Source organism: Acipenser ruthenus, chromosome 17 (assembly GCF_902713425.1).
Source record: "Acipenser ruthenus chromosome 17, fAciRut3.2 maternal haplotype, whole genome shotgun sequence".
NCBI classification, from domain to species: Eukaryota; Metazoa; Chordata; class Actinopteri; order Acipenseriformes; family Acipenseridae; genus Acipenser; species Acipenser ruthenus.
Genome location: NC_081205.1, coordinates 14,357,038 through 14,370,574, shown reverse-complemented (window position 1 = coordinate 14,370,574; position 13,537 = coordinate 14,357,038). Strand labels below are relative to the sequence as shown.

General features: G+C 44.8%; 1 protein-coding gene across 2 annotated transcripts in view; it reads left to right on the top strand.

The window, feature by feature from the left end:
* The window catches only part of LOC117423074 (ras-related protein Rab-37-like), a 103,825-nt gene that overhangs the window by 53,842 nt on the left and 36,446 nt on the right, over positions 1–13,537 (top strand). The gene's annotated exons all lie outside the window — the stretch shown is intronic.

The following is a 13,537-nucleotide window of genomic DNA, read 5'->3' as shown; positions in this document are numbered from 1 at the left end:
GCAGTGTTGTCTCAGGAGCTACGTGGAAGCGAGCACCCGATCCTGTATATCAGCAGGAAGCTCCTGCCCCGCGAGAAAAACTACAGTACCATCGAGAAGGAGTGTCTCGCGGTAAAATGGGCAGTCGAGTCACTCCGGTACTACCTCCTGGGACGACACTTCACCCTGATTACAGATCATGCCCCCTTAGCATGGCTTCACTGGATGAAAGATAACAACGCCAGAATCACGCGATGGTACTTGGCCTTGCAGCCCTATGCCTTCAGGGTAGTCCACCGAGCAGGGAAACTGCATCAAAACGCAGATTTTTTCTCTCGGGAAGGCATGGGGTTGTAGGATTTTCGAATGGACTGGTGGTGCCATTCTGAGGAGGAGGGTATGTAGCAGGGCTGAGATCTGTGCTGACTCTGCTGGCGTGTTCACAGTGCTGCAGGAAGAGGGCAGCAGTCGTCCAACAACCGCCTGTCAGTCATGGCCGTGACACGGGGAGGTGGAAGAGGGGGTGTGTGGACTTTCCCTCTCTCTGAATGGCTGGGAGGCGGGTCTGAGGTGATTGTTGGCCCTATAAGATAATGCTCTACTGTTTCCTCAGGTCTGCCAGATTTTAGTGAATGGGCCAGCAGAGACCCTACGGACGGACAGAGCGGGGCTGGAAGAGAGCCGCGCGTGACTTGAAAAAAAGAAAAGACAATGCCAAAAGAAAGAATAAGTGTAGCGGGGAAAATAAGTGGGCAGACCCCCGAATTGTATAGAGTAGTGAGGGAACAGGGTGAGTGTAGGACGGAGTCCCGGGCCGTGCGGCTAGCGACGGTTGGGGTTTGTTTTGGCTGCTGAGTGCAGTACCTTTATTTTGTAGATTTTTTTGTATTTGTTTTTGTTTTATTATTATTATTATTATTTATTTCTTAGCAGACGCCCTTATCCAGGGCGACTTACAATTGTTACAAGATATCACATTATACATTATTTCACATTATACAGATATCACATTATTTTTACATACAATTACCCATTTATACAGTTGGGTTTTTACTGGAGCAATCTAGGTAAAGTACCTTGCTCAAGGGTACAACAGCACTGTCCCCCACTGGGGATTGAACCCACAACCCTCCGGTCAAGAGTCCAGAGCCCTAACCACTACTCCACACTGCTTTTCTTTTTGCCTTCTGTTTTCTTATGATTTATTGCAATGGCGTGTGCGCTATAGGTGAGCACTGAGACACCTTTACCATTGTTGGTAACAACGGTGTCTCAGTGCCACCTTGTGGCGAGAAATAAATAGTGCACCCAAGGGGTGTTTAGAAACCCAGCTTTCTGTCTCCGGTGTCAGTGATTTTCCCCACCCTTCCACACGTGGGTAGCCCATTTATCAAGTAGAAAGAAACCATTCTCCGCACACCAATACCAACCTCAGTAGGCCTAATAATAAACTGTAAAGTATAAACACATATCTTATTTATCAATTCTAGAAACCATCACCGACCTCACACATATTGTGGTCTCTCAATAGGCCTAATAAAAAAAAACAACTAAATTCTAAACACATCGGCTCATATTTAGCAATTCTAGAAACCATTAGCAGCACTCAGTGCCAATACTAACCCAAAATTACAATAGGGTTTCAGAACCTCTAATTATATCTCAAAATACAGTCAAATACTTCACCCGAATCCACAGTAAAGGAGACTGTCCTACCTTACGTCACCAGCAGATGTCGCAGCAGTACACTCTTCTGCGCAGTTCTGTCAATAACTCAATCACTGTCTAGGGCCATCAGTATCTCTTTCTCTGTAGACATTAGCATGGACCCTTCCAAGTGGTCTTGGGACATAGTGCTTCTCAGTCTATTCTTGACAAACTTCAGAGTGGAGAAACACCTTTCACATGCTACTTGCGTTACTGACAAAGTCAGGAGGAATTTGTAGCCCAAATCAATTACATGATAGGCATCAGTCAATAAATTGTATTGGGATAGATCCTCCTCAGGCATCTCACTTGTTGTTCTGACCCTGTATCCATCCAAAGCTGACATCTTCAGTCTGTCCCACATAGGGTGATAACAAAAAAATGTGTCCAGCTCTTTGGACAGGGCGTGTGAAGTAATCAAAGCTACCAGCTGACCCCCCTGCATTCACTTCAAATGCCTGCATATTCTCTCTCTCCTCCTCTTTCCTCAGCTGTTGTTCTCTCTGCACTGGACCCTGCAACCGCATCCATTCTGTCCATCTCTCGCTCCTCAAGCTCAGCTGCATGCTTTAATATGCATAAAAGAACAACAGCAATCAATTTAATTAATACCTTTAGCAAACTTTATTAGAATTTGAAAGAATACTCACAAGAACATAGCTTGTTTAATTTATGAAACGGATAGTTCTGGTCCTCCTCTCTGATTGGTCAAAACAACGATTCAGCTGTGCTATATTCAACCATAGGCCACTGTTAGGCATTCTCAACATTGCATAAATTATATCTTTGCGCAACAACCTAATCAACATCGACCGAAGTATCAAACCCAATCAAATTCATGTCAAACGATTGTTATTATATTGTTAATTATATTGTTAATATAAAAGTGTTTCTGGGATGGTTGATGGAAAAACCAAACTGTTGTATAGAATTGAGTGAGCAAGTGAAGAAAGGAGGGGAAAAAATGGAATTGAAAAGAAAGTCAAGCTTTTGTAGAGGAGAAGAGTATAGAGGCGCTATGTATATATACAGATGGATCCAAGGATCCAAAAACAGGAAGAGTGGCAATGGCATATTTTATCCCAGAATTAGATATCTGTAAAATAGCGAGGATATCAGACCATTTATCAGTGTATGTTGCAGAAATGGTAGCTATACTATTTGCAATAGTTAAAATAGCTGAAATGAAGCCTAAAAAAGCGGTCATATTTTCAGATTCTTTAAGTGTACTTATTGCATTAAAAGGGAGATGTCATGTTTGAAATAATGCAACAATTTAAGGAATGTGCAATAATGGGGATCGAAGTGATTTTAGTTTGGATTCCTGGTCACTCTGGCATTCTGGGCAACAAGATGGTTGATCTGGCAGCAAAAAGTGGGTTAGAAGAGAGGAAATTGATATGGTGATTCCTCTGGGATCGCAGGAAATGGGAGGCTATGTGAAAAAAATGATAGTAAAAGAATGGCAGGAGAGATGGGATGAAAGCATAAAAGGAAGGTTTTATCATAATATCCAGAAAGAGGTGAATAACAGTTGGGAAGGAAAGAGGAAAGAGCGTTGGATAGGTTAAGGATTGGGCATAGTTCTTTAAAGGAACATCTGTTAAGACTGGGGAAACATGAAGATGGAAAGTGTGAAAAATGTAAAGTAGCTGAAACAGTAAAACATTATTCATTAAAATGTGAGAAATAATGAGGAGCAGAGAAGGAAAATGGAGAGGAGGCTGAGAGACATGGAGGTATATGAGGTCAACATAAAGAACTTGCTGGGAAAAGGGAAAGAGGAAGGGAGACTGAATAGAGAAAAGATACTGACGAAATATATAAAGGAGACAGGAAAAATAGGGAGGTTATAATAAATAAAGATGACAGAAAAATAAAGTAAAACAAAGACAGACAAAGGACTACAGATAGAGGGTGCTAATCATCTAGAATAACAGATGGAATGCATCCTATAGATTAACCAGAAGAAGAAGAAGAGACTGCCAAGTTAACAACAGCGTAATTCTCAGCATGTAATGGGAAAAAAATAAATAATAATAATTATAAATCAAACGTAGACCAGCGGCCCATGCAGGTCAAACAGACCGGCCCACCGGGGATTCTCCCGCACTTCCCGATGGCCAGTCCGCGCCTGATAGGTATTCACTGAGCATTTTATGTCAGAGCTGCCGATAGGCCCCTCCGCGGAGTGACGTCCTCGGTCCTGCCTGCTTAGGGAATAAGTAGTCCCTCCCCGGAGCTCACTTCCTCTTTTGCCTCTCACCTATGGTAAGGTACTCTTCTGTATCAGACAGCAGTTCCCTTGCATTCGTGCTGAGAGCAGGTTTGCCGCTCTCATGGAATCAGCTGCTCCATTTGAGTGTTTTTATTCTTTTTCACAGCCTGCTTCACTTGTGTCGCAGGCCATCTTTTCTCGGCTGTCCATATTGTGCAGTATTGGTGTGTGTGCGTTCAGAGAGAACATCAGTGTCCTCGGTGCGTCTGTACCCTTGGTGCCTGAGTGCTTCACTACACATGTCTGCACTCTCCAGTGTTTAAACAACGCCCTTGGGGCTGTGCATACATCAAGCATGGCTAAATTCCACACTTGCACGTCCTGTACAGCGTCCCCTGCTAGCACGCCGGCTACGCAGCGTTGGGAGCCCCTGGCCAGACATCAGGCTCAGCTCAGCTGATAACGCCGGCCCCGGAGCTGACCCCGCCTGCACCGGTGGTTACCCCGAATGTTACAGAACCGGATGTCAGCATTGCTGAGGAGGACCATGATGTGATTCTATCGCGGCCTCATGGGAAGGTGGTTACTTCCTTCAAAAGCAGCCCCTACCTCCCCTGACCATTCCTTTGGACCAGCAGTAGTGGAATTTCTGCAGCGCTCTCAAACCACTTTGTATGCTTTCCTGCCGATACCTTCCTCGAGAATGTCAGGAGAGAAAAGGCAACAGTTCTCCTGGTGGCTCCCAGATGGCCCATGAGAATCTCTTTTGCCAGCTGCTGCAGGGCCAGCCTTGGGAGATCCCGCTGCGCAAGGATCTCCTCAGTCAGACGCAAGGCACCCTCTGGCACCCAGAACCGAGCAGACTCCAGCTGTGGGTCTGGATCCTGAACGGGCGGTCGTTAGTACACTGCAGAACGCTAGGGCTTCCTCCACAAGAGCACTATATGCTTACAAGTGGAGGTAATTTCAAAAGTGGTGTATGGCCAGAGGTCATGACCCCATCTACTGCACCCATAGCAATTATTTTACAGTTTCTGCAAGATTTGCTAGAGGCGGGCAGGTCCCCCTCTGTGCTGAAAGTGTACCTGGCAGCTATATCTGCCATGTCCCCATAGACTCAGTATCCCTGGGCGCCCATATGCTCGGCGGCTGCGTCCCCCTAGAAAGGACGTTCTCCCCAAGTAGAGTCTGGATGTGGTATTGGAGGCTCTTAATAAGGCCCTGTTTGAGCCTATACATTCCATGGAGCTAATATCTCTTGATGAGCCAGCCTTTTTATTGGCCATCACCTCCGCTAAGCAGGTCAGTGAGCTACAGGCTGTGTCTGTGCACAGTTCCTTTATGCATGTTTGGGATAATGGAAACAGGCTATCGTTGCACACGAACCCTGCATTCCTACCTAAGGTGATTAAGGCTTTCCACTTGAACCAATCAGTGGAACTAGTGGCCTTCCATCCCCCTCCCCTTGATTCAGAGGAGGATAGGAAACTGAATTGCCTCTGCTCAGTGAGGGTTCAGAGGTTATGTGGATAGGACGAAAGTGCTGCATCAGTCTGACCAGCTCTTCGTTTGCTATGGTGAAAGGACCCTGGGTCAAGCCCTCTGGAAGCAGTGACTGGCCCACTGGATTGTGGAAACAGTATCGACAATAATCCCTGCCTACCCCCACCTGGGAGGGTGGCCGCACACTCTACCAGAGGTGTGGCTGCATCATGGGCTTCTTTCGAGGTGCCTCATTGATTGACGTTTGTACTGCAGCTAGCTGGGTTACGCCGCATACATTCACCAGGTTCTACTGACTTAATGTGGTAGATGCGTCTACACCTTCATTAGGCACAAGGGTCCTTGAGGTTGTACGCGCACACCACCAACACTAGTTGGCGGTAGCGAGGCGTCCCTCATATACTTTCCCAAAAGTATTGGTTGGTGGTCATCTTCAAATTGAAAGGGAACGTTAGGTTACTTACCGTAACCCAGGTTCCCTGAAAGTGACTACTTTTATCTCGGTAGGTGGGACCGAGGACGTCAGTCCACGGAGGGGCCTATTGGCAGCTCTGACTTAAAATGCTCAGCAAATACCAAAAAGTATTGGTTGGTGGTCGAACCATGTTCAGGGAACCAGGTTACGGTAAGTAACCTAATGTTCTTGCTGAGCTGCTGCAGTTTTGAGTTTGAATTCTAATGCGGTTTTGAGTTTGTATTCATATCTAATGCAGTATTGAGTTTGTATTTGTATCTAATGCAGTATTGAGTTTGTATTTGTATCTAATGCGGTTTTGAGTTTGTATTTGTATCTAATGCGGTTTTGAGTTTGTATTTGTATCTGATGCAGTTTTGAGTTTGTATTTGTATCTAATGCAGTATTGAGTTTGTATTTGTATCTAATGCAGTTTTGAGTTTGTATTGTAGGCTGGATCAGGATATGAAGCTTACAGTTTCCTGTAAAATGTAAAACCAGTAACAAAAACACAATTTCAAAGAAGTATAAAGTATTTTGTTTATCTTGGTTTCGTTTCCCTGAGCAACAATAATCCAAGATGGGGATAGGGTTTAGGTGTCATTAATGATTAATGATTAATTAGGCCAAACAGTCAAAGGTGTGAAAAAGGGTGCTCATGAGTGTTAGAATTGGTGATGGTGAAGGTACAGTGTGGTGCTGTGGTTGTTTGTTTGTTTGTTGCTTTTGTATTGTGGTGATTAAAATGCCCATGAGTGCTTAAACAGCAGCCTTTTGGTCTCTGAGTCTCATTGCCAATGCTACCCGGGACTATACCAGGTGCCTGGCCTGTGCAGAGCCTGGGCACTATACCAGGTACCTGGCCTGTGCAGAGCCTGGGCACTATACCAGGTGCCTGGCCTGTGCAGAGCCTGGGCACTATACCAGGTGCAGAGCCTGTGCAGAGCCTGGGCATTATACCAGGTGCCTGTGCAGAGCCTGGGCACTATACCAGGTGCCTGGCCTGTGCAGATCCTGGGCATTATACCAGGTGCCTCTCCTGTGCAGAGCCTGGGCACTATACCAGGTGCCTGGCCTGCGCAGAGCTTGGGCACTATACCAGGTGCCTGACCTGTGCAGAGCCTGGGCACTATACCAAGTCCTGCCACTTTCAGGGTGACGAGGAGTTGCCACCTGCCCAAAGGCAGAAGAAGGGGAGGAGCTGTCAGTCCGGGAGGCGAGCAAGGGAGGTGTACAGCCTGCCCAAGAGCCAAAAAGGGAGAGTAGCTGGGACACCTACCTAGGGTTGTAAAGGGGTGGAAACTTTCCGGGAATTGTGGAAATTTTCTAGGGAAAGTTTCGAGAATTTTGAATGGGTCAGAAATTTTGGGAATTTTCAATGTTAGGTTATTATGAACTTTAATAAAGATAGAATATCCGCACACTAAATAAGCTCCAAAATAAATAGTTTTAGATTTCAAAACATCATGCCAATAGGTCAGACCTGTTGGAATGGTGTTTTGAAAAATGAAGCTGTTTATTTTGGAGCTTATTTATTGTGCAGGTATTCTTTTTTTTTTCTTCTTCTTTTTTTTTTTTTTTTTTAATAAATTTAGTCGTTTGCAATTATTTTTATTATTTTTTCCCAAGTTGATATGTCCAATTATTATCGTTTTATTATTTGTGGGTATTCTATATCTTTATTCTTGTTTGGACTACTTCGTACCCTGCATGCTAGAACTTGAAGCTACTGCACTAACAAGTAACTACGATGTGATAGGTGTTACAGAATCTTTGTTGTCTGAGAGTGATGGAGACGAATATAATATTAGTGGGTATACACTGTATAGGAAAGACAGGCAGGACAGAAGAGGCGGAGGGGTAGCGCTATATATAAGAAATAGTCCTGAAGCCCAAGTGTTAAATCTGGACAAAGAAAACAACGCAGAATCAATATGGGTCAGAATAATGGACAAAAATTCAAAAGGCATAATAATAGGAGCATGCTATAAACCGCCAAATTCAGACGTCAAGCAAAATAATCTGTCATACAATGACATTAGAAATGCATGTAGCAAAGGAGAAGCCATACTAATGAGAGATTTCAATTTCCCCCGTATAAAATGGGAAAACCCGGTGGGGAGCACGACGCACAAAATTGAAATGGTGGAAATGACAAATGACTGCTTCCTAACGCAATTTGTTAAGGCACCGACTAGAGGGGAGGCATGCCTTGATTTAGTCTTTTCAAATAACGAAGACAGAATAACTAAAACAGAGGTCAGAGAGCCATTGGCAAACTCAGACCACAACATGGTCTCATTTGAAGTGCTTTATAAAACCCAAATAGCAATGACTAAAGCTAAGGTTTACAATTTTAGAAAAGCAAACTATGAAGGTATGAAACAGAGACTAACAGAAGTAGATTGGAGTAAAATACAGAAAACATCCACAGAAAAAGGATGGCTGTTTTTTTAAAAATGTAGTACTAGAGGTACAAAAAAATGACATCCCAAAAGTAGACAAATCTAAATCTAAAACAAAATGGCCAAAATGGTTTAATAGAACAATTAAAAAATATATTCAGCGAAAAAAGGCACTTAACAGAGCGTTTAAAAGGGACCAAAAACAAAGTACACAGAAAGAGTACTTGGAACTGCAAACGCAAGTCAAAAAGGAAGTTAGAAAGGCCAGGAGAGATAGAAATGAACATTGCTAAGGGGGCTAAACCAATTCCAAAAAGTTTTTCCAATATTATAACAGCAAGAGAACATTCAAAGAGGAGGTTAAATATCTAAGAGATACAAATAGCAAAATCATAGATAAAGAAAAAAAATAGCAAATATATTAAATGATTACTTTTCACAAGTTTTTACAAAGGAGGATACAGACAACATGCCCCACATGTCGACCTGTTCCTATCCAGTTTTAAATAACTTTAGCATAACAGAGGCAGAAGTGTTAAAGGGACTAGGAGCTCTTAAAATAAACAAAATCCCCTGGGCCGGATGAGATCCTCCCAATAGTACTCAAAGAAATGAAAGAAGTTATTTACAAACTGCTAACCAAGATCATGCAACAGTCTCTTGACACAGGGGTTGTACCAACAGACTGGAAAATAGCAAATGTAATACCAATCCACAAAAAGGGAGACAAAACCGAACCAGGTAACTACAGACCAATAAGCCTGACTTCTATTATATGGAAACTTATGGAAACTATAATAAGATCCAAAATAGAAAATTACCTATATGGTAACAGTATCCTGGGAGACAGTCAGCATGGTTTTAGGAAAGGGAGATCGTGTCTAACTAACCTGCTTTTTGAGGATGCAACATCGACCATGGATAATTGCAAAGCATATGACATGGTTTATTTAGATTTCCAGAAAGTCCCTCATAAAAGATGAATTCTCAAACTGAACGCAGTAGGGATTCAAGGAAATGCATGCACATGGATTAGGGAGTGGTTAACATGTATAAAATAGAAAGTACTGATTAGAGGAGAAACCTCAAAATGGAGCGAGGTAACCAGTGGTGTACCACAGGGATCAGTATTAGGTCCTCTGCTATTCCTAATCTACATTAATGATTTAGATTCTAGTATAGTAAGCAAACTTGTTAAATTTGCAGACAACACAAAAATAGGAGGTGTGGCAAACACTGTTGCAGCAGCAAAGGTAATTCAAAATGATCTAGACAGCATTTAGAACAGGCAATAAAAATGTGCATTATAACTATCATATGGGAGATACTGAAATTGAAGAAGGGATCTATGAAAAAGACCTATGTTTATGTTGACTCAGAAATGTCTTCATCTAGACAATGTGGAGAAGCTATAAAAAAGGCCAACAAGATGCTCAGATATATTGTGAGAAGTGTTGAATTTAAATCAAGGGAAATAATGTTAAAACTTTACAATGCATTAGTAAGACCTCACCTAGAATATTGTGTTCAGTTCTGGTCACCTCGTTACAAAAAGGATATTGCTGCTCTAGAAAGAGTGCAAAGAAGAGCAACCAGAATTATCCCGAGTTTAAAAGGCGTGTCGTATGCAGACAGGCTAAAAGAATTGAATCTATTCAGTCTTGAACAAAGAAGACTTCGCGGTGATCTGATTCAAGCATTCAAAATCCTAAAAGGTATTGACAAAGTCAACCCAGTGGACTTTTTTGACCTGAAAAAAGAAACAAGGACCAGGGGTCACAAATGGAGATTAGATAAATGGGCATTCAGAACAGAAAATAGGAGGCACTTTTTTCACAGAGAATTGTGAGGGTCTGGAACCAACTCCCCAGTAATGTTGTTGAAGCGGATACCCTGGGATCCTTCAAGAAGCTGCTTGATGAGATTCTGGGATCAATAAGCTACTAACAACCAAACGAGCAAGATGGGCTGAATGGCCTCCTCTCGTTTGTAAGCTTTCTTATGTTCTTATGTTCTTATGTTCTTATGTTAGTGATAGTACATATCACTGACTCCCAGTCACATGTTACTGATAGTACATATCACACGCATCAAGCTGGGAAACCGCAATCTGGGGAGAATTAAAACCCCAAATGGCAGCAGATCTATGGGACCAGCCGGGGTAGAACGAGAGCATTTCTCATAGGGAGAGCAGAATCTGATCTGATAATATACACCACTGTGGAACACTGGGAATGGGGAAGAAGAATCCACAGAGAATTCATGTTTACAAGGTGTGGAAGATGTGAATGAGATACAGCTGAAATTCAAAATAAAAATACGTCCAATAAAAAAGTGAATTCCTGCTGTAATTGGTTTTAATGTTTAATGTGTCATTGAAGCCTGATGAACATTTTAAAATGACAGCTCTTGGGCAGTATTGGTAAGAGTGCAGCACTGCCACCCTACCAAGCAGTAATGATACATTGTAAAGTGTGTTGCTGTTTAAAATTAACAGCAGGATTATTATACTGACACACTGTGGCTGTTATTGGTATGGTTTTAGATACACTTCAGCACACACATTTTTTTTTAACTTTACTGGGTTCAGGCTGCCCCTGGCTGTGGAAGGGACTGAATGGATCCTGGGGACTGAAGGGATTGAAGGGGATTGAAGGGATTGAAGCAGATTGAAGAGATTGAAGGGGTCCTGGGGATTGAAGGGGACTGAAGGGGATTGAAGGGATCCTGGGGACTGAAGGGATTGAAGGGGATTGAAGGGATCCTGGGGACTGAAGGGATTGAAGGGGATTGAAGGGATTCTGGGGACTGAAGGGGACTGAAGGGGATTGAAGGCATCAAATGGATTGAAGGGGGCAGAAAGGGACTGAAGGGATCCTGGGGATTGAAGGGATTGAAGGGATTGAAGGGGATTGAAGGGATCCTGGGGATTGAAGGGATTGAAGGGGATTGAAGGGATTGAAGGTATCCTGGGGATTGAAGGGGATTGAAGGGATCCTGTGGATTGAAGGGGACTGAAGAGGATTGAAGGGGATTGAAGGGATCCTGGGGATTGAAGGGGATTGAAGGGGATTGGAGGGATCCTGGGGATCAAAGGGATTGAAGGGATCCTGGGCATTGAAGGGGACTGATGGGGATTGAAGGTGATTGAAGGGATCCTGGGCATTGAAGGGGACTGAAGGGGATTGGAGGGATCCTGGGGATCAAAGGGATTGAAGGGGACTGAGGGGTATTGAAGGGATTGAAGGGATCCTGGGGATTGAAGGGAATTGAAGGGGATTGAAGGGGATCGAAGGGATCAAAGGGATTGAAGGGGATTGAAAGGATCCTGGGGATTGAAGGGGACTGAATGGGGATTGAAGGGATCCTGGGGATTGAAGGGGATTGAAGGGGATCAAAGGGATCAAAGGGATCAAAGGGATTGAAGGGGACTGAAGGGGACTGAAGGGGATTGAAGGGATCCTGGGGATTGAAGGGGATTGAAGGGGATTGAAGGGATCGAAGGTATTGAAGGGGGCTGAAGGGGATTGAAGGGGTCCTGGGGATTGAAGGGGGCTGAAGGGGACTGAAGGGGATTGAAGGGATCCTGGGGATTGAAGGGGACTGAAGGGGATTGAAGGGGATTGAAGGGATCCTGGGGATTGAAGGGGGCTGAAGGGGATTGAGGGATCCTGGGCATTGAAGGGGGCTGAAGGGGATTGAAGGGGATTGAATGGGGATTGAAGGGATCCTGGGGATTGAAGGGGATTGAAGGGGATCGAAGGGATCAAAGGGATTGAAGGGGACTGAAGGGGATTGAAAGGGATTGAAGGGATCCTGGGGATTGAAGGGGATCGAAGGGATCAAAGGGATTGAAGGGGGCTGAAGGGGACTGAAGGGGATTGAAATGGATTGAAGGGATCCTGGGGATTGAAGGGGATTGAAGGGGATTGAAGGGATCGAAGGTATTGAAGGGGGCTGAAGGGGATTGAAGGGATCCTGGGGACTGAAGGGATTGAAGGGGATTGAAGGGATCCTGGGGATTGAAGGGGGCTGAAGGGGATTGAAGGGATCCTGGGGACTGAAGGGATTGAAGGGGATTGAAGGGATCCTGGGGATTGAAGGGGACTGAAGGGGATTGAAGGGATCCTGGGGACTGAAGGGATTGAAGGGGATTGAAGGGATCCTGGGGACTGAAGGGATTGAAGGGGATTGAAGGGATTCTGGGGACTGAAGGGGACTGAAGGGGATTGAAGGCATCAAATGGATTGAAGGGGGCAGAAGGGGACTGAAGGGATCCTGGGGATTGAAGGGATTGAAGGGTTGAAGGGGATTGAAGGGATCCTGGGGATTGAAGGGATTGAAGGGGATTGAAGGGATTGAAGGTATCCTGGGGATTGAAGGGGATTGAAGGGATCCTGTGGATTGAAGGGGACTGAAGAGGATTGAAGGGGATTGAAGTGATCCTGGGGATTGAAGGGGATTGAAGGGGATTGAAGGGATCCTGGGGATTGAAGGGGATTGAAGGGATCCTGGGCATTGAAGGGGACTGATGGGGATTGAAGGGGATTGAAGGGATCCTGGGCATTGAAGGGGACTGAAGGGGATTGGAGGGATCCTGGGGATCAAAGGGATTGAAGGGGACTGAGGGGTATTGAAGGGATTGAAGGGATCCTGGGGATTGAAGGGAATTGAAGGGGATTGAAGGGGATCGAAGGGATCAAAGGGATTGAAGGGGATTGAAAGGATCCTGGGGATTGAAGGGGACTGAATGGGGATTGAAGGGATCCTGGGGATTGAAGGGGATTGAAGGGGATCGAAGGGATCAAAGGGATCAAAGGGATTGAAGGGGACTGAAGGGGATTGAAGGGATCCTGGGGATTGAAGGGGATTGAAGGGATCGAAGGTATTGAAGGGGGCTGAAGGGGATTGAAGGGGTCCTGGGGATTGAAGGGGGCTGAAGGGGACTGAAGGGGATTGAAGGGATCCTGGGGATTGAAGGGGACTGAAGGGGATTGAAGGGGATTGAAGGGATCCTGGGGATTGAAGGGGGCTGAAGGGGATTGAGGGATCCTGGGCATTGAAGGGGGCTGAAGGGGATTGAAGGGGATTGAATGGGGATTGAAGGGATCCTGGGGATTGAAGGGGATTGAAGGGGATCGAAGGGATCAAAGGGATTGAAGGGGACTGAAGGGGATTGAAAGGGATTGAAGGGATCCTGGGGATTGAAGGGGATCGAAGGGATCAAAGGGATTGAAGGGGGCTGAAGGGGACTGAAGGGGATTGAAATGG